At 42.5% G+C, this 22,363-nt stretch overlaps 1 protein-coding gene and 1 long non-coding RNA gene across 10 annotated transcripts in view; one reads left to right on the forward strand and one right to left on the reverse strand.

The window, feature by feature from the left end:
- The window catches only part of NRXN3 (neurexin 3), a 1,400,777-nt gene that overhangs the window by 1,189,411 nt on the left and 189,003 nt on the right, over positions 1-22,363 (forward strand). The gene's annotated exons all lie outside the window — the stretch shown is intronic.
- Positions 14,784-22,363, reverse strand: part of LOC109321471 — a 29,981-nt gene continuing 22,401 nt past the window's right edge. Inside the window, exon 3 of the long non-coding RNA XR_002104064.1 lies at positions 14,784-18,473. This is a non-coding gene — a long non-coding RNA (uncharacterized LOC109321471). The remainder of the gene's footprint in view (positions 18,474-22,363) is intronic.

Here is a 22,363-nt window from a genome sequence, read left to right on the forward strand (position 1 = left end):
TGCGGACCATAGCTTGGAGGGAATTCTGATCCAAATTGCAGTTCTGCGTTGTAATGCCCTTGCACCCTGAGTGTTGCTTCCACTACTGTTCAATCAGGAAGCACAATGCACATTCTCCCTTAGTAGTGAAAAGGTTGAATCTGTTACAGATTTTGTTCTCCTTCCCTAACTTTCTCTGCAACAGGACTTGACACATCAGCAAAGTGTAACATTGCTTCTTCATAGCAATCAAATTCTGCAGTTCAGCTTCGAAGGTTCAGCTGCTGAGTCAAATCGGGGCTCTGAAAACGCAGACTGGGTATATTGTAAAAATAGCTTTCTAGTGGTATGTCTGGTCAGGCCACAGATACCACACTAAGCATTTCTTAATTTTTTATACTACTGACAGGAACCTAAAAGTGCAAAGGCAGCTGTGAAAGTAAGACCTATAAAATACATCTCAAAAGTATCTTAGTTTAATATGGGTTTTGGGGAGGAGTAGTGGTTCACACATGAAAAGAGGCAAATGTTACAACACAGCAGTAAGAAGCAGTAGCTAAACAGACTACATGGGAGGAGCGGTCCCTATTTTTTAAACTTGTTTTTTCATCATTTCCACCTTACAAGATCCCCTCTGTGCAACCTGCTGCATTTATAACAGGCAGCAAAAATGAATGGATAAAGGCAGCCAGTATAATGATTGATCTTCAAAATGACTTGTTTTGTTAACTAAATTACAGGCTGCACTGTGGACAAAGACAGCTGGCAGGCGACACTGCCCAAGCGCCAAACATCCTAGAAAGTGACATGTGCACTTAGCTTTCATTAGTGTGCATGGTATCATTATTGCCATTGCCGTCACGATAAATGTGATGATTATATGTATCCCCTGAGATCAGCAGCTGACAGAATGGGTGGACTGAGCCATGAAACTGACTACTGCTGTCATCAGGCATGGTTGCTTCTGAAAACAAATCTCTGAACCTCAGAGTAAGAAGGCAGCAATGTCTTGGGTAATGCTTACATTTGGCTGGCCCCATCCATTTAGGGATCTCAGGGTGGTTTTCAGAAACATTACCAAAGTATTGCTATTCTTTGAGAAGGAAACTGAGGCAGAAAAGCTCTGCTTCATGCAGGTTACCCAGCAAGTTCATTGCATCACTGGGAATAGACTTGAGATGTCCTGACTCTCAGCTCATGGATTCAGCTACTAGCCCATGACCGCTCGCTACAAGAAAAGATGAAATACTATATCAAAATCACCAGTAGCAATCCATCCCTGTTCCTAGTGTCTAGAATTTCGTGTGGTGCTGCTAGTATTTTAAGATGCTGATTTGACCAAAAAAACCCTGTTCCCTTGAACTCTGATTAATTCCCTGAACAAAAGAGATGAGACGTTTGATGAAAGGATGAAAAGGGGTGTTCACTTGTCTGCACATTTAAGTTAAACTGCTTTCTCAAAACATTTTCCATTAGGAGTAGTATCAACACTTGGCAAATGAATTTGGTAAACAAATTTCTATCAAGTAAATTTTGGTGAAGATGATTGGACTTTATTCCTAAAAACTGATTAGCAGACTGGGGCCCTGATGACAGAATGTAGACAGTAGTGAAGTACAAATAAAAACACTACCATATTACAATGAAATATAACTAGCAGTAGCAGAACTAGGGCTTCAACAGATGGAGTTTCAGCTGACACCAGGAGGTAATAGATATGGTGCCATGGGAAGACAGACTGAAGGATAAAGGCAGCCAGGAGGGCTGGAAGCTTCTAAAGGGCACAGTACTGGAAGCCCAGGAAATTATTCCAACATAATGAAACCAGAAGAAAAATGGTAACAAATGAATATTGCTGCATAAGGTGCTTCTAGGATGCCTGAAATGCAAAGAAAAGCATACGGGCAATGGAAAAATAGACAGATCACAAAGGAGGCACACTAGACAAGAGCAAGAACCTTCAGAGACAAAATCCAGAAGGCAAAGGTAAAGCATGAGCTGCACCTGGCAATGGAGGTTAAAGACAAAAGAAAAGGTTATATAAGTATGTTGGCCAGAAAAGAAGGATCAAGGAAGCTGTGGGCCCATTGTTAAATAGCGATGGGCAACTCTTAACAGAAGATGCAAAGAAGGCAGAGCTATTCAACAGCTGCTCTGGCTCATTCTTCATAAAAAAGATAAGCTGCAACCAGATACCTAATAAGAATTAACTGGATAAGTTAGGGGACAAACTGAGGGTTAAGATAACAAAAGAGACCTTCAGAGAGCTTTTGAAGGGTTGTAATGAATTCAGGTCAGCAGGACCTGATGAACTTTGTCCCAGGATACTGAGGAAACTGGCAGAGGAGATCTCAGAAGGCTTGGCAATGAAGTTCTGGGAGATGGGTGAGTACCAGAGGTCTGGAAAAGGGCCAATGTAGTGCCCCTTTAAAAAAAGCAAAAAAGGAGGACCCAGGAAACTATGGACCAATTAGCCTCACCTCAATACCTGGGAAGTTACTGAAGTGCATCATAAGCAGGGGCAGCGCCAGCCCCTTCTTAGTGGGGAGGGTGGGGGTAGCCTGGACAGAAAATTATGGGGGCTGAACAGACAAAGGTGGGACATGGGCCCCATGGGTTGGGCTGGGCTGGGCCAGGAATGCCGTGCCTCTGTGGGCTATGGGTAGAAGTGGGGTGGACTCAGCTGTGTGGGGTGGGTGGTGGCAGCTCAGGAGGGAGAGGGGGGCTTGGACGGGGGTGATGCTGGGAGGGGTTGCTACGGAGGGGCTAAGGCAAATTTTTGGGGTGGCTATAGTCCCCTCCCCCCCAAGCCTCCCCCAGCACCACCACTGATCATAAGGAAGTCCATTTGCAAGTATCTGGAGGAGGAAAGGCTGACTGTAAGCAGCCAGCATTTCTGCTTGTGTCAAACTTAATTTCCTTTGACAAGTAACTGCTTGGGCGGATGGAGGGAATGCTGTGGATAGAGTGTATTTAGATTCCAGGGAAGCTTTTGACAAAGTCCCACATGACCTCCTCATAAAAAAAAAAATGGAGAAATGTGGGCTACACAAAACTACTATAAGGTGAATAGGCAACTGGCTCAATAGCCACAAGCTAAGGTCAATTATAATTGGTTCTATGTCAGAATAGCAGGAGATTTTGAGTGGAGTCCCACAGGGGTCTGTCCTAAGCCCAGTGCTGTTCATCATGTTTATTAATGATTTGGATACTTGAATAGAAAGCTTCTTGAGAAAGTTTGGAGACATGAAACTGGGAAGGATTCTGAATACTTTGGAGGATGGGAGCTCAATTCAAAAGGATCCTGACAGACTGGAAAGCTGGGCTGGAGCTAACAAGATGAAATTCAGTGGTGAAAAATGCAAAGTACCACACCTCAGGAAGAATAATTGTAAAATACAAATACAAAATGGGTGATATCTGGCTGGATGGAGCACTACAAAGAAGGATCTAGGAGTCTGGGTAGATCACAGACTCAGTATGTATCTGCAGTATCTGCACAATGTAGCTGCACAAAAAGTGAATGTGGTTTTGGGATGCTACGATAGAAGCATTAGGTGCGAAGCACAGTATGTGATAGTGCCTTACCTGATATTGGTTGGGCTTCGTCTAGAGTATTACATGCAGTTTTGGGCTCCGCATTTTTAAAAGGCTGTGGTTCTTTAACTAAGAAGTTAGAAAGGGTCCAGAGGCTGGTGAAAAGATGATAAAGGGCTTGGAAGGGAAGTCATACGAGGAGAGGTTGAAAGACAGTCATGTTCAGCTTGCAGAAAAGTTGGTTAAGAGGAACATGATAGCAGTCTTCAAATGTCTGAGTGGCTGCTATGAAGAAGAGGGAAAACACCTATTCTCCCTTGCTGTGAAGAGTAGGACATGGACCAGTGGCTTGAAGTTGCTGCAAATTAGGTTTCAATTGGATATCAGGAAAAACCTCTTCACTGTTAGAACACTGAAGCAGTAGCATAGACTGTCTAGGGAAGTTCTGGATCCTTCACCATTGGAGATGCTCAAAAAGAGGTTGGATATGCATTGATCTAGAAGTAGCTATGCCTGTGTCCTCTTACAGGTATTTCTCTTGCTTCCGGGCTTTGCCGGCTGCCATATCCAGCTAGGAAATTACATTTTCCACCCTTGCTGTTATGTGTTTTGGGGGGGGGGGTGCCTTCTTCAGAAGCATTAGCCGTTGATTGCAGCAAGGCTAGAGATTTTGACTTGGATGTGACAGTACTCTTGCTGGGATTTAAATCTGGAGGTCCCTGGCTAGAGGGTCTTGCACCTCCAAACTGACTCAGACTGATTGCCATATTTGGGGTCAGGAAGGAATTTTACCCATGGTCAAACTGGTATGGATGGCAGAGACATTTTGCATTCGTCTGTAGTCGCAGTGTGGCCCTCTTCCTTGGATTTCTCAAACATATTTTAAGAACCTTTGCAGCAGCAGAAATTTGGCCACAGTGGTCCTGCTTCTTCACTTGTGGCAGATTAAGGTGTCTTGTCTTGTGATGTTGTCAGGGTTGACTAGTTTTGCTAATAGGTTAGATAGTGGATTTGGATAGAATGGTTTGGATAGGGATGGTTCTGCCTCAAACAAGGGGTTGACTAGGTGACTTCTTGAGGTCCCTTCCAGCCCTATTTCTCTATGATTCTGTGATTCCAGGGGTAGCCAAGCAGGGTATCAACCCTAAGTGCTTATTTAGAGGCACCACAATAATGGTAATGGCTGCCAGTAACCTAGCCACCACCAACATCCAAGGCACGTTGCTTTTATGCCTCTGATAACTAGCATGCTAGAAGAAGCTAGTAGTCTGATTCATTATGCTCTCTCAAGCAGATCCAACACCAAACATTTCAGTGGAGGACCAAGAAGCCCCCTACTGGGTAGGTGTACTATAGCATGTCCACATGGAAATTTCCTCCCTAAGGCCCATTAGTTCTGTGGTTGGTTTATGCCCTGAAGCATAAGCATTTATATCTCTGTTTGGACAACACAACTTCATCCTGGGTGTTTTCTTTATAAAGATATGTCAAATATCCTGCTGTGTTCTTGGCTTGAATGTTACCTTGTGGCAAGGAGTTGCATAGAGTAATTGCGTATAATGAGAAGAAACAACCAAAAAACAAACAAACAAACATAAGGGTGCCTGACTTACTTTCTTGCTCATGTTCCTTCACATTTTTCTCTTTCTCAAACTAATCCTTAGTCTTTTTCAGCCTTCCTTCTTGTAGAAATCTGTATGTGCCTCCAATAATTGTAGTCTTGTAACCTACATTTCTTTTTATTCTCAATAAGTCGCACAACTAAATACAAATAATTACAATATTTTGCTTTGTCATATATTATAATTTTGAAGCTATATAAGCCATGTTTTACTTCTTGATTATGACACAAAAAGCTTTATGATTCACACCTGTCCTATATCACTCCAGTTCTGGGTGCCACACTTCAGGAGGGATGTGGACAACATGGAGAGGGTCCAGAGGAGGGCCACTCGCATGATTGGGGGGCAGCAGGACAGGCCCTACAAGGAGAGGCTACGAGACCTGAACCTGTTCAGCCTCCACAAGAGAAGGCTGAGAGGGGAACTGGTGGCTATCTACAAACTGGCCAAGGGGGACCAGCAGGCCATGCGAGAGTCTCTGTTCCCCTGAGCACTACCGGGAGTGACCAGGAATAACGGTCACAAGCTGGCAGAGGGTAGGTTTAGGTTAGATATCAGGAGGCGCAACTTCACAGTCAGGGTGGCCAGGATCTGGAATCAACTTCCAAGGGAAGTGGTGCTGGCTCCTGCCCTGGGGGTCTTCAAAAGGAGGCTAGACAATCACCTAGGCGGGGTCGTTTGACCCTAGCATTCTTTCCTGCCCATGGCAGGGGTTGGACTTGATGACCTGCTCAGGTCCCTTCCGACGCTATCGACTATGAAACTGTGACCGCCAGCATTATTTACCTTCCATCCAACTAGAGGACAGTTCATAGAACTGTTGCACAAGCTGCCTTTGAATTGGAAACTATAGGCCCAGTCATGTCTTGTGCACATAAAAAAACCTGCTTTCGAAGTCAGAAGGTTTGTCAGTATTATCCATGGACTGTGGGATCAGAGCATATCGACCTAATTTTCAAACATACTAAACACTTGAAGTTTCAGTTTACTTAATCTGAAGTTGTGAGTATTAACAGTTCTGAAAATCAGAGCCTATCTGCTCAGTATTAACAGCAGGTGGCAATAGGTTTGGTTCCTAAGGTGCTGAGCTGGCTGTCCAGTTCAGTTCATTGAGCCTATGCTAAGCTCTTTGGAATACTTTTTTCCATAACAATAAAATCAATGAAGTAAAAAATAATACCCAGCGTCACAGCTCAGCTATTAGCTTAATTAAAACAAAAGTATTTAACATGATACTGTAAAAGTCAACAAACCAAAATGTAACCAAGTGTAACTTAAATATACTGTTTAAAAAGCCATTGCATTTAGCACTAATGAAAGTAGTTGATTTCTCAGCATAGGAGATATTCACCCTTGACAAAAGAAGGACTTTACCACTGTAGAAAAGAGGGGAGTTTACATCCATTTGTTCTGTGACCTCTCTGAGATAGAACAGAGGTTTATCACTGGCCAATGTGGTAGTACATTGTGATGTGATGCCTGTTCTTGAGGAGCTAGCCTAAGACCCCAAACCCATTTTAGGGTACTGAATGGCAGTGACAACTTTCAGTTACTCCTAAAGTTGGCTGAATTCAAACTAGTTTGAAGTATGTCTCAGTGTTATTTTGGGGCAAAGGTTCTTATTTAATGTGAACCAGTTCACCCATTCATTTCCCCAATCCTGTCCTTTTTTTCTTGTTCCATCCACTTAGCTTTTTCTCATGTACCTAACTACTCCTCTTACTCCTCTCTCATTCCAGTTCCATAAATGTATTTTTCACTTTTTTAGTCTTCATGGATTGGTACACATTCAGCAAGAGAATACCCCCACAATTACTGTACTGTACAAGAGGGAGTTTTGATATTATGTTGTACTAAACGTAATGTTATGCAAAACCCAAAGATAGTTGAGACAGAAAGGAAAGAAGAAGAATATATCAACATGGGATGGCAGAATTAAATTAGAAAAATTGCTCAGGACAATAGGATTAGCCTGCCTTCTCCTCTGAAACATACCACAGGATCTTCAATGCTTGTTATTGGTAAGGATCTTGATTTTATGTCAACTTGAAACAATGACACTTCCAGATGATGTATAAGGGCTGCTTGAGTTGCACAGAAAATATTTCCAAAGAAAGCAAGAAATCTTTGATTTTTAGTCAGTCTTTTTGGGGGGGTGTTCCCTAATTTGTCAATACAGCAATAGATAAGGGTTTCTTCAAGTAAATCTAGGGTAGAGCTGAGGAAATGATACAGCAACCCAGGGTTAAGGTGATATAGGGGATGAATTCAAAGCAAAAAAATTCCAAATCCAGTGTACTCCTAGTTTAACCCCTGGAGTCAAATGAGTTGTGCCAGAAATGAGTGATGCTCTCCCTCATTAACTACCCAGTTGACCTTAGCCCACATTAGTAATGACAGAAAACCACTATCTTCTTGCAGCTGTCTGATAGTCTGTAAGAAATGAATTGGTGGGTCTGAGTCCAGGTCCTAAACTACAGTTGCCTACTTAGTAAAAGCTACCCTTATAGATAAGCCCTTAATTGGTTACTTGTACTGAAAGGCCAGGGATACCTAGAGCTTGTTCTTATGGGATGGTAGGCACCTGGGGAGGCAGGCAGGATGGCTGGCATGCAGGAAGTTTCCACTATTACTGTACTATGCATGCAGTTAACTAGAAAATAAGAAATGAGGGGGGCAGAGCCCTGTGGGTGGGTGACCCCCCCTTGTCCCTTTGATTCAGGGTACATACGATCAAGACATCAGTTAGCTTCTAGATTTCCCCACCTTCAACTCCCTAATGTCCTGAAGAAAATCATAGCCATTAACTTCAGTTAAATACATTTCAAATAGTTCTTTTGTCCAAGCCTTGGTGGTGCATGATTTTAGGCTTATCCTTTTACTGTTTTCTTTTTCAAGCCCCTCAGTTGCCTACACAAACAAAGCTACATTTCAGAGCAGTACTGTGTTTGAGACATGGTGAAGGCTAGTAGGTGGCACACTTCCAAGAGCTGCTTGAAGCCCCAGTGTTATTAAGCACTGCTGATAGTACTGAGTTTGCCATGCTGTGAATGCATCTTCATTTAAGGGAAAAGAAATATTATCTGAGCATTAAAAGCAACAAAAACAATTTAAGCCCAGGGTCTTTGAAATAAGTGCATTCTCCTAATGCTCAAGTGGTAGGTGCATTTTAAAGGTTTGGATTAGAACCAAATCACTACACCTGGAGATATTTTCTTGGATCTCTTCTTGTCCTTCTAAAACTGTAGCTCTTGCAATGAACAGCCTTGTAGGATGCTCACACAGACCAGCTGTTCAGTGCTTCTGGCCTGTCTCCTCTGTCCATGAAGAATTAACACCACATGCAGGATCACTTCAGGCCTTTTCTTTGAGGCACCGTTTATTGATAGAACCAACAATCTTCAGCAAATGCTAAAATATAGCAGTTCAGTGCAACTCTAATGGCTAACTTTTTCTATAAGCCAGAGCCTCTTGGCTCATGGCAGCATATTCCCACTCCTCCTAGGGCATGCATGCACCAACTTTGTAGCATATTCGGAAGTACTGCCTTGAAACACAAGCATCCACTTGCTTCTGCTCTGTGCACACCAAATCCCTTGCATGAAGAAATGTAGCCATCTAGCATTCTTGAATGCATCCCTATGAGCTGGTCTCTCAGGTGGCCATTTTGCCTCATTTCTGGGTATTGGTGTGTGTGGAGTGGGAGCATATAGGTAAGTTATGCTTCAAGGGAGCTCTCTCAGGGTAGTCCCAGAGGCAATACTGATATGCCCTTAAAAGTTGGCTTGCATATTTTCTCTTGCTTTGCTTCATCAGTATTAATAAGAATCATGAGTTCAATAGGAACCCTTCTGACCCCTTCTTAGCTACTCCCTTTTGGTAGGCACAAACACTTATTCTTAAATGGCCTGTGCTTCAGATCTGGGCTGACTGGCCCCTTAGCCTTTGATAGAAAAGGGTTCCCTTCTAGATATCCTTCTGTCAGTTTTCACATTCATGGGCAACTGGTTAATGGCACTGCACTGATGGCTTAGGAAGAACTCCAGAACGTGACAGCTCTCAGTCAGCATAAGATACATGACCCAGTGTCCTGCAGTGTACATGACTATGAAGAATTCATACCTAGCTTTGTGAGACTGTTTCTTTCCATCTCTATCATACCAAGTGTTTGCCAGTCTCTCCAGGAGGTGGGACGATGTCAGTCTTGCTCCTTTGTTGATAGAAACTTAGCAAGGAGAACGTTCCCATGTTCTAGGACTGCAGTAGTTTGGCAAAAGAAAAGACCTTTGGACCCATCTATCCCTAGCATCTTCCTACCCTAACAAACATGTGGCACATCAGGAAGCTGTGCTAAGTGTGACCAGGCTGTGGTACTCATTCCCTACTGGCCTCTTCTGGCAATGGGGGCTGAAATCAGAAACATGAAAAATTTCAAACCAACTAAAATATTCTTTTTTGTTGTTGAAATTTTTAGGACGAAGGGCCCAGTAAAACTCTACTGTGCATCAACTCTTACAACTCCTTGTAGTATTATTGTTTTTCCTTGATGATCATCTCTCTTCATACACTGACACTACCATATGGCACTTGACTAAATTTAATTTGTGTGGGGACATTTGAGATAGAAGCATTTCAATGTCCAATTGCAGTGTCATGATATTTTTACTTTACTAGCAAACTCCCCGTCAAGAATCATTGCGGGGGAGGGCAGACGGGGACTGAGGCCTGCATCTGCCCCCCTGCCCCCTGCCGCTTCGGGGTTGGGCCTGCTTCTCCCACACTCTGCTGTAGGGGCGGGGGAGGGGGGAAGGTCAGCAGTGCTGACCTTGCCCCCCCTGCTCCATCCGCTCCATCCCCGCCATCATGGTGGCGCTTCACCACGCCGCCGTCTGTCCGGAATGCTGTTGGAGCACTCCGGTTGTTTCAGACAACCGGTCAGAGTGTAAATAAAGCATTACGGACAGACAGACAAACTAAGTCTTGTATAATATTAGAATCCTTCAGAAAAATTACAAACTAGGTGGCCATCCTTAATACAAGATGGGATCATATGAATCATATTCAGGGCTTGCAGTCCACTTCTCTTTTGTCACATAATGCAGTCACCACTAGCACTGGAGCTTAATTGATCTCATATGGGTCAGAAATCTTAACCCTGTAATATTGCTTGATTTGACAGAAATGTATCTATTTGCTGAAAGAGAATTTTTAACTATTAACATCTTAATGAGAGGCAGAGAGCAGTTTGAGGAGAAATGGCATTTATTCAGAAGGGCATTGAGATTCCATAAAGACAAAAAAGGGTGACAGAAATCAGACATGGGAACTCGCACTTAATTTTCTACTTTTTCTTTCTGTTTCTTTTACAGCTCTAGCTTAGGGAAAATTAAAACAAGGAATAATCTCCAGGTGAAGATCCCATGCCAACATTTCTACCTTTTCTTTGTCCTCCATTCTCATAATTCTGTAGAAGTGCTGACTGCTCTTTCCATTACTTTGTGTTGCTTGCTAAGCTCAGCTGTAGGGAACATACCACTAGCATTGGTCAGCCAGGTGTGACATAACCCTTTGGACCTGTCCATCTGTATATGTATGTATCCTGAGAAGCATTTATCTGCCTGACTGCTGTCAATCTTGGGATTGCCAGCATATTAGGGGTTAAATGATGTTATATATCATTTAGGGGTTAAATGATATTATTACAGTATTTCCTGAGTTTTTTGTACTTGACTGTTGTGAACCAGCAAGTCCTTACTGTTTGCAGAGCTGGTGGGAGGTACTGTCTCGAAAGCCCTGAAGTCCACAGTCCTCTGCCCACAGAGTAGGCCCAAGACACAGTAACAGAACAAAGCTTTCATCTCATTGCACCACCATCTTACCTTACATAGGCCTGAGCAGACCATCAGTGAGATTAAGATGGCATTTCATATTCCATGAGTAATCCACTCTTTGCGTACCAAAAGGGAGGTCAGTTAGTAGCAACCTCCTTTGACTCAAACATCCACAAATGCCATTACTGAAGGGATGGTGAGACCTATTTCCAAAGGTAGGAGGCTCTTTGGATACCCTTTGCCCATGCCCACTACAAAATCTTTGCTGTTTCAGTGCATAACAAACACCTTCAGGCAAGAAGACTCAAAGAAGACTAGTGTATATTAAAGGCTCTGGGGAGGAGAATCAAATTGCTGGGGATTTCAAGGAGAAGCAAGCGTGGAAAAGAGCACAGCTACCTGAGAAGAAGGAAGACTATTCCAGATGGGGTGTAGAGCCATTCAGAAAAAGAAAGGGAAATTAGAAACACCATACCCACATAGGGGCTCAGAGCAGAGTTTAGAGAAGCAGTATCTCTATGGTGATTTCATACAAGTGATGTTTCCCTGCTATAAGATATAGAGATCAAATGGGGCGTGGGCTCACGTTTTGTTCTCTAAAATCCTGCAAAAGTTGGAGGAGGATTCCTGAATGTTCTTGTGGAATCTATGTGGACTGGCAGCCCTCTCTTCTCCACCCCGTAGTCCCAGTCCCTATTATGTTTCTCCATAATGCTGCTGTGACTTAGGTTTCTAAAGATCAATTTTCCAAAGCGCTCTGTGTCCAAGCTGTGACAGGGATTTCAAGGAACAAGCATGACATTCTTTGGTGGCAGTTCATATGCATTTGACCCCAGCTGGTCCTGCCCTACCAACTGCTACCTGGATGAAGCCAACAGAACTGTTCCAGGCTTTAGCTTCAAAATGGAGTCCTGTGCACCAGGGTTTTCTGTTTTCCTTTTTGTAGGCAGACCAAACAGGTGAGCAGCAGGAATGGAGCTGAAGTCTGAGAGAGGGGGTGGAAATATAGGGGGAGGGGAACAGAGCAATCTATCAGACCAGCTTGCTAGCCATGATATCATCTTGCTTTCAAATTCCCTTCATCAGCTGTTTGCTGTATCCCTTTTACAGTCCCAAACCCCCAATGCCATATGCCGCTATTCCCATTCTTTGGTTGCATGAAGTCATTCAGATGGCTAGTTAAGCCATCCCATCATCCCTCTAGGTAGAAACAGGCGTCAGCTGATATCATATTTGTACTGCTATTAAAATTCTTATCGTGGCACAAATGATGAACAAATAGATGTCCCTACCCTTCGTTGCACTACATTAGTACCATGAAAAAACATGGTTTTAAATAGAGGCACTTTATTGTTGTGGATGTCTGTTTGCACTGTGATGGGAGAGTGACTGCAGCCTGGAGCTTCCCACACTCTTCAGCTGCCCCCAGGCAAGTGCTTTGGGAGCTTGAAGGGCCTAATTCTGTACACACTAATAATTCCCATGCAGGATTGGGCTCCTCAAGCCCTGGGAGTACCTTATAGGGATGTGCCCTGGGGAATCTTGGGCAGCCTCTCTGTTAGTGGGAAAAGTCACAGTTCCCCTCTTACAGAGACCTGCATTAGGAGCTGTACAAGCAAGTCTCTGTAAGCAGAGAAAGCCTGCATAGGTCCCAGTATGGAGGCACAGGAGCTGGATAATCCCCAGCAGAGGCTTAGGTCAGTGTGGGTCCTGGCAAGGAGGCATGGGGTAGTGCTTGAGCCAAGTAATTCCCAGCACCCTGTGCCTCCATGCTGGGACCCATGCTGACTCATGACTCCTGAGAAAGGACGGGTCAATGCAAGACCTGCCATGGAGACACAAGGCACTGGGGATTCCCCAGGTCCTATACCACCCCAAGTCTCCATGCCACCCAGTTGGGACCCACCCCATCCCATGCCTCTCTGTGAGGTGGCATAGGACCCAAGTCCTGACAAGGAGGTGCGGGGCAGTGGGGGACACAGGGAGTCTCCAGGCAATGGAACTTATTGCCCATTGTCCTAAATCAGGGCCCACTCTTGATCTACTTTATTGGGCAATTACTGTTTTTACCCTCTCTCTCATATCTCTGTTTGTATTTCACTCCACCAACCTGATGACCTTTGTAAGGAAGATTTTAACTATGGACTGTCTGGAGCTGAAAACAGTAAAGGTGGCAGAGGGACACAAAAAAGGCAGAAAAGGCACTAGATGGAAGTTTGAGCAAGAAAAGTGAAGAGAGGAGGGCTGGAGTTGGGAGAAAATAGCAGCAGAAGTTCAGCAGGCTGCAGTGACGTACAACATTGATAGTATGGACAAGGAATCTTTTATTTGATATCAGAACCATCAGGAAGAAGGGGGAGAGTTTCATAGAGCGAAACAGGGCCAAATGGTGGGGAAAGGAGATGGATTTTAGTAACAGAAGGTTATATAGTAATCTGCTCATCAACCAGATGGGAACAGAAATGAAGATCTAAGGGGTGACAAAGGTTGTAACAGGAGGTCGAAATGTGAGACGCCAGAGACAAGTGGCAAGATATAGTGAAACTTGGATCTGCAGAGAAGTCCTTTCTAGAAGGTACAAGCACCAGGTCTGGAGTGTCTTAGTGTGTGTAGGAGGGGGATGTAGAATGGACGTCATACCAGAGGGAGAGGTAGATGGAGCAGTTCAGAAGGGAATACTTTAGCTCCAGAATGAAGAAGCATAATGAGAAATGTGAGCAGTGCACGAAGACTCATAAGACAGAGAAGGAGCCTGATGCAACACTCCATCAAAGCTTGAAGCGTGGATAAAAGCTCTAGTTTTTGGAGCATATATAAGTGGCAGGGAACCTTTGAGCTAAGTATCCATTACTAGTAGAGCAGAGGTTTTAAAAGCAGTGCTTCAGCATTGGATATTGGTTTTGTGAATCAGAAAATCATGGTCCACTTGAGCCTAGCAACCCATCAAGCTTATATGGGTAACGTATAGGCTAGTTTTTCTGTCCTCAGCATGCAAAAGGGGGATGTAACACCACTCACAAGTCCTATCTCTGACTACCCAGGGCAAATAAGTACTTGCCCATTTACAGATAGGTTGATTACGGGCCTTCAGCATGAATCCATGACCAGGCTTGCGTTTACAGCTTTGGAGCCAAAGTGAGACAGCTTAACCTGCCATTATGCCCCATGTTTTTATGTGCATCTTAAATTATATATAATTGTTGCTATTTTAATTTTCTAACAGTAGAAGAGATTCTTCTTCTTCACAGAAAGTTAGTTAGAATCCAGCAGACATTTTTTATGGGATTATAATATTTTAAAAATAAATTATAATTGAACCTAAATGCACACAATAAATACCCTGCCATGGATGCTGTCTCTTTGCAGGATCAAGATGAGTCAGAGAAAGAGTTCCAAGCCTTTGCACTAAGGGAATGTGCAGTCTTGCCACAGACAAATAGAAATTCAGTTTGCTAGCTCCTGGTTTTTTCCTTTAATTTCCTAGCTTTCCAAATGATTACAAATAGGTTTTTTTCTGAAAGACTTCTCATCTCCTCCTCTGCCTTGAGAAGGGAAAGGGCCAGGCCTTCATGTGGTCTGGCCTCCTGCACCTTATCCTTCAACTCACAGATTCCCTTAAGGTTTGTAGGAAATCAGGAGGCAGCGATCATCTCTAAGATTACTCTTTGCCTCATCTTCCTTCTGACCTTTGTTGAGCATAGGATCTCCACAAGCCGTGGTTAGTTCCTGTGCTGTGGCTGCTTCACAGGGTAAACATAGCTTCAGGCTGAATTAACTTGCTGGTTTCCCATCCAAGTTCAGAGAAGGGGAATCTAGAGGACAGTCAGAAGCTCCATGAGCCTCATGTCCTCAATTTTCCCCCAACACTCCAAAGAAGATACCCCCTTCATGATGCATGCCGTGTCTTATCCTATGGTGGAAATTCACAGACAGTGAAAAAAAGTAGAAAAGAGAATTAAAGTTACTGTGTTGACTTCGTTGCTCTTCACTTTTGTTCCTCTCTCACACCCCAGAAAAAAGACCCATGGTAGTATGCTGTGTTCTTGATCCTCCTGTGAAACATGCCATTTCTAGTCACAAAGACTGCAGGGCGTCTAGTTCACTCTAGGAGTTCTGATTTAACCATCATAATACAAATGTGACATTGGTTTGCACCTGCTACTTTCCTGCCAAACAGCTTTATAGCAAGCAGATTCCACAGCACACAACATGTAGACAAACAGACAGCTCCCATGAGCTTCCATCCTGGCTTCTAATCAGTAACCCCCCCATGTGTCTCCTGCTGGAAACACAACAACCCCACTTAAGATGTTGAACAGCTTATTAACTCTCCATTGAGAGTGTTCTCTGAGCTGACTCTGGACTTTTTCTGAAGTTTGACACTAAGAACCCAGACCACGTTCATGTGCAACACAGCCAGGAAATGCACTAGAGTGGAGACAGCTGAATTGAAGGGTTCTTTGGAGAAAGCAGCAGAAAGTACTGAACACCAGTTAGCAGGGGATCACAAAGAGTGTACAAAGTTTGTGGCAGGCATAGCTGCAGACAGGGAGCATCAGTGGCTTTTGTATTGGTTATATGCTTACAATCATCTACATATAAGATATGAAGTGATTCAAGGTTCCCACAACCATAAAATCTTAGGCACTGTCATTGAGCAAGCCGAACCTTGGAGAAAGACTCTGGAGAACTGGATTCTATTCTCAGCTTTGTCATTGGCCTGCCCAGAGACTTTGGGCAAGACTTCTCTCTCTGTCCCAGTTTCTCTACTTGTAAAATCGGGGTAGTGATACTCACTTCCTTTTCAAAGTGCTTTGAGCTCTATGAAGAAAAATCATTATATAAGAATTAGGCATTATTATAACTTCTCTTATTTTTTGACATCACTGGCCAGTATTTCCATGTCCTAGCCAAGCATCTCTCCCACCTAAGAATCTCACACAAACCTTTCACCAAGCTGCTACACATCTACAGAGTGATCCACTTTAGGAAGGGTCTTATTTGGGCTGACAGAACAGGTCTCCTATTCTCAAACAACAATCCATTTTTTCTTTTCTTGCACAGATTCAAAACCCAAGGAAATTGCTCCTCGAGAAAGTGTTATAAACAAATAAGGTGGGGAATGTCTTTCATTAGAACCTGGCTGGTACCCCAATACAATTTACAAAAAACCTCCACCAAACTGTGGTGAGCCTGGAACTAAACAGTTACAAAACCTGGCTGCGTTCTTTAGTCCCATATGATTCCACACTACTCATCATCCTGCCAATTCTTAGCTGCCCATTGAACTGAACCTTAAGTCAACCCCCTTGTTTGGTTCCAGAAAGGAAACACAATTTGTATTTACAACACATTGTTGATTTTATATATGAAATATGTTATAAAGATTTCAAAAGGAATACAGTCCCTGGGTACATTAAGTTCTATCAGTGTTCCATAAGTTTTCATATAGTGGAGAAGAAGAATATTTTTATGAATAGAAATGATTGATCTGTTTGGTACACTAAAATGCGTTGATTACCTGCTGTTGTAGGTTTATGTAAGTGGGTACATTTTTCCTCATAAGTCAATTCCTTCAGCCACTTGATCATTTTTGTTGATTTTCCTCTGAATTCCCTTCAGTTTGTCAATATTCTTTCTAATTTCTTTCTTTCTGTTCTTTCTATTCAATAGTCTTTGTAATGAAATGCCCAGTACTGAATGTAATACTCCAGCTGTGATCTTCCCCAACCCATACTGAGAAAGACTAATTCATACTAGCTTTGTGACAATTCCTTTGAGTGTGCGTTGTTGTAGTACTCTGTGACTCAGCAGCGCTGTTTATGAGTAAGCACATAATGTAGTTTATAATATAACAAATAACATATAGTACAAAACAAAAGAACATTTATATGGATTAATATTGTTAAAAATCATTTGCTACCATTGCTATTTAGCCTACTATACTGTAGTTAATTGATTGTGACAAATTGGTATGTGTGTTCACCTCTCCTATCAGACAGCAAAGTGTCCTGTTCTTTTGACTTCCTCCAGACAAGTGCTTATTTTTCTCCAGGGTATGAGCTGAGACAGACAGCTAGCTCTGATTGGTATTATAGAGTGCACGATGCATTCTCTGTCATCATACAGACATCTAACAATTGTGCTGACCCTCTTGATATGGAAGCTTAGCAGTTAAAATATTATGCAGTACATTCCAAGCCACCTGTAAGTATAAGTCTTTCTTGTTGTATTTTGTGCAACTGCTGGTTTAGCTTCTGTCAGCTTCAATTGTCTGAAACAGTCAGATGGTGAGTTATGCTTTCTCAGGAGGCTCTGTGAGATGGAGATTTTTCCCCAGTAAGATATTTGCTTCCTACTCCTGTTTCTGCTCTTGTTCCCATCTGAAGATGACCCTACAGCCGGTAGCATTGCAGTCTTTTCCTTTCCAGCTAGATGTGACTCTTTAGAGACTGATTACAGCTCCAGATGAGAAATAAGATGCTAGGGAAGAAATATAGATATATACACACAGAAACACAAAGGGCTTGTATTTTGCCATATGACCCTAGTAATAAAGAACAGGAGTAGCAAAAGAAATAGACTATATGACAAAGAAGCAAACTTATTTCTACAAGGAACTGGCAATGGACCCAAGTCTCATTGTTCAAACCCTAACTTTGAAGTGTTCTGAGTTCAGTGTGTGTCATATGATATAGTTTGGTTTAGCCCATTAAAAATCTAAAGGCCAGCTGCAAAGTTCATATCTGGCTCTGATCTTGTCCAAAGTTTGGTAGTATTCAGCTCTAAAAAAAAAAAAAAAAGAAAAAAAAAAGGGTTTCTTAGGAATTTCCAGGAAGCCTCAGTGAGTCTTTAAAGCTCTGTCTGTAGCAAGAAAGGTCAGTCTCTTATTAGAAACTTCCATACCCAATACTACTTTGAGGAACATATTGCCAGATAGGATGGGTCCCTATAAAGTAAATTGTTCCCAGACTATGGGAACAATTTTGCCATATGAAAAGACTACAGCTTATAAACTAACAGGTAGATATTGTGTTTTCATTTGTCCCTCTTGAGTTCTGGTAACTTGAGAGTTCCTTTTTTCAGTGCTATGTCAATATCTAGTCTGATCTTCACTTGCGTTTGGGACATATGAAGAAAGTGGATAATCTCAAAGATGGAACCTCACCAGCTGTTTGACAACAGCTGTTTTCCCTCAAATTAGATGGCCTAAACACACTTGAGTATATATTTGCCAGATTTACCAACTTACTGTTGGGTGGCAGGAAATTAATCTTGCCTAAGATCACAACATGGAAAGCTTTCTTTGGGGGAATGATACTGGGTGGTGAATGGCAACAAAAAGAAGTTTCACTTAAAGCATACAGTCAATTAAGCTGTTCACCTGGTTTCCCATCTGTGGAATCAGCTAAGAGAGTTTGAACATCAGTGATTGCTAGGGTTTTTTCAGGAGGCATTGTTTGTAAGCAAAAGCAGGTACATGTGTTACAGTGTTCCCATGGCTCTGTGAAAATATAGATCAAGGGAACTCACTGCGAGCATAGTCACAATAGTGCTGCCATTATACAGGTTGATCGGATAATTACTATTAATTGTTGATATTAAAGCAGCATCTACAAACCCCACGTAAGATCAGGGTCTTATTGCAGTAGGGGTAGTACTAAGCAAATAAATTTTCAATCTAATTAAACAAAGCATAGGAAGAGAAACAGAGGGGTGAAGTTAGTGGCTCAAGGTCACATAGTGATCAATGGTAGAAGTACCCCGTCCACCAAACCATACTGCCTCTCTGCAAGTAAGATAACTTTTAAAAGGTTTCAGCTGGCATTAGCAGCATTCCATTATGAGAATTACAGAAACTTGTTGTGCCAAACTCATTCCTAGGGCAACTCCATTAATTTTATTTCTGAATTTTGCAGAATGTATGGGAGTGGTACACAGAAGACTTAGCAGGCCCTGATGATTTGGCCCAAGAAAAGCTTTTGTCTCTCATATGTGCATTTTAGTTGCTGAAAGTCTACAAGTATGTTTCAGTATTAAATTAGTTCTTCCCAGTTGTTATAAACTTATACTGGAATACAGCTTCTCAGATATTGTATTTAGGTTGCCTCTCTAGGCACAGTGTTGCAGAGTTGCAAGGATAGATTTGTCCTGACTGACTGAAAGGAACTCATATTAGACAGAAAGCAGAGCATGAGAAGGAGGGAGAAAAAGAGAGAAAAGTTGACACAGCAGTTGAAGAAGGCAGTAGACTCACATTGCATGTGGTGGTCAGATTGTTTTTCTAAAGATTGTGAGGATGTTTGCCCAGAACTTTTTTCAGTATCAGAAGGAAAGGTCTACTGGTTTAATGATAGATTTCTGACCTTTGACCTTTTAGGATGATAGTTATAGTAATGATATTACTTAAGGCCTACACAGTGGAAGAAGACAGCTCACCAAGAGGGAGCAATCAGATTGACTTGCTAAACTGGGCATAAGCAAACTATGTGTTTTAATACAGACAAATGTGAATGAATGCATGTCATAAAGAAAATAGGCCATATTTTCAGGGTGGGAAATTCAGAAAAGAATGTGGAGTTCGTGGCGGGAAATCAGCTGACCAGGGGCTCCTTGTGTGGTTGTGGCCAAATAGGTTAAGGCAATCTTTAAATGTATGAAAAGGGGAATATTAAGTGGAAGTAGGAAAGTCATCATGTCAGTACTTAGTACTTGTGACACCAAAGTACTGTATCCAATTTTGGATTCCACAATTCATGAAGGATCCTAAGAAACTGGAGAGATTTCAGAGAAGATCTATAAGAATGATTAAAGGATTGGAAAACGTGCTTTACAGTGAAAGCCTCGAGGAACTCAATCTACTTAGTTTATGAAATAAGATTAAGGTGTGAATTAGAATCAAACATAGGGCTAGAAGTAACCTCAAGAGATTGCTTAGTATATTCCCATACAGTTGTCTACTCTGTTTTTCAAAACCTCTGAGAAGGGGCTCCATTACTACGCTACTTAGTCCAGTGGTATCCCACCCTAGCAGTTAGGTAAGATAATGGGGGGGGAATCTGTCAACTAATAGACTTAATCATAGACTGTAAGACCTGGCATGGAGAATAGATATTTGATAACAGAGGTCTTCTCAATTTAACAGACAGATGTATTTCAAAGATCCAATAGCTGGAAGTTGAACCAGCATAAATTCAGACTTGAAATAAGGTGTACATTTTTAACACTCATGGTAACAATGTATCAAGGAGTCCTGTGTATTTTGCAACACTAGCAATTTTTAAATCAGGATGGGAAGATTTTCTGAAAGTTATCCTGTAGTTGAAATAGGAATTAATCTAGGAGGTCTTGTGGCCTATTTTATACAGGAGGTGAGACTAAATTATTGCAGTGCTCCCTGCTGAGTTTATAATTTCTAAATCTGTGAAGAATGACCCTTGTTAAAGCCATGTCTGAAAGAGGTAGTAAGTAGGGCTGTGTGAAGCTTTGGTCCCTGATTCAGTCTGGTGGAGATTTGGCATGATTTGGCACAGAATCTCTGAATCTGGATTGAATCAGAGGACCCTTTAATTTATCCAGATCGATTCTGAGAGATTTGGAAAGATTCAATGATTCAGACATAGACACAACTTTGAATGTTTTTTCTACATACCTCTAGGTAGCAGGCAGCTGGTGAATGCTGCAATGCTGGGGTGCATGGAGCATCCCACAGAAGTATGGGGGCTCCCCACCGCACTCAGCAGCAGACCCAGAAGTTATCCAGAAGCACTTCCGGTCCACTTCTGGATCCATCGGGGAGCATGTTGGGCTCTCCCCCTTCCCCCCCCGGCGCCCTCCCGGCTTGACAACTGGTGCCTCCTTCATCTGGGGGGGCAGCTGGGGTCCCCCCACGGCCGATTGCTGAGCTGGAAGGCACAGGGGGGAGGCAGCTCACTCCCCAGCAAACTTGGAAGTAGACCAGAAGTGCTTTGAGTCCACTTCCAGGTTTGCCGCCGACCACGTAGAGGGCCCCCCCACTCCTGTAGGATGCCCCATGCACCCCAGCATTGCAGCATTTACAAGCCATGCTGGTACCTCGAGGTATGTATAAAAAACATTTAAATCTGTGTCTGTGTCTGAATCACTGATTCTCTGAATCAGCATTGAATCTTCAGATTCGGATTTGCTGAATTAAATCGGTGACAATGATCCGAGTCAACAAATTGAATTGCTGTCCCTGCTTTGGGCTGAATCCAAATCAAATGGGGCCCACTTTACACACCCCTAGTAATCCCCATTTATTGGGTCCCATACAAACTAGGCAGTCCAAACTAATACCTGATGATGACTGATGTGTATACACTACCTTTCCCCTTAACATCATTTGATCTGCTTTTAGAACGCCATGGAAACCCCTAATTAAAGGTTTTCTCAGTTCAAAAGAGCTCTAGGTCCCACCATTTCTTTGAGAGTGTGCATTTATTAGTTATGCTGTCCACCAGGTGATTGTGTCTTTAATTTAATCCATTTAGGATAATATGCTATTTCAGCCAAGAATTTATTTTGCCCAAGGTGTGAGATTATTCATATGTCATATGCTGTTTTCAGATCAATCTCTGAATTATAATAAAAATGTCACCAAATGTGGCCAGAGAAGAGTAGTTATCACACATCCTCTAAACTGTACTGAACATAGACTCCATAACTGCCCACATTCCACACATCCAATGAGATATGGACCTGGGAAATGAAGAAAGACTGTCAAAACTATATCCAGTTAATGTTACTGCTCAGAAGGAGCCAGTTGGCATAGGTCTGTATTTTGCTTTCCCAGTCAATAGAGAAATCTCTGATTTGCTGCTTACAGTGATGGAGCGTCCCATAAAACTATTTGACAGTGTTGCAATTGGTACGAGTGTCCTCTGTGGAACATATAGCTATCTATAGCTTCAGTTCTACCGGATGCTTTACTCCACTTAGCACCATGGTGCAAAGTCCCCCAAACCACAGAAAAAAGCAAGCTGCCAGCTGGACTAAAATTGAATATCCCATCACAAAAAAATAAAGGCTGTACAAAAATGAAGTGGAAAAAATCCCCAGAAGGAAGAATAAAAGCACTTCAGTCTCTTTTAGATAGACTGCAGAACTAAGGAGACTGACCAGAAAGAAGCTGCTCTGAGGAACAGCAATGTCTGTGCTTATAATAGAAACAAGGCTCTTTGCCTGGGCTTACAAGGTGAGATATTGCATGTGTTTTCAGAAATAAGTTAACAGAGCCCTCATACAAGGAGTGGTGGCTTGCTGTATTACCAAAAGGGCTCATATCACAGTGGAATAAGGGGAGCATGATCAGCACTGACGTTAAGAAAGAGGTAATTAATAATACTGTCTGATGGCTTGTAGTTTATGTGTAAT

The sequence above is a fragment of the Crocodylus porosus genome, unplaced genomic scaffold (assembly GCF_001723895.1).
Source record: "Crocodylus porosus isolate Cpor-Errol unplaced genomic scaffold, CroPor_comp1, whole genome shotgun sequence".
Lineage (NCBI taxonomy): Eukaryota > Metazoa > Chordata > Crocodylia > Crocodylidae > Crocodylus > Crocodylus porosus.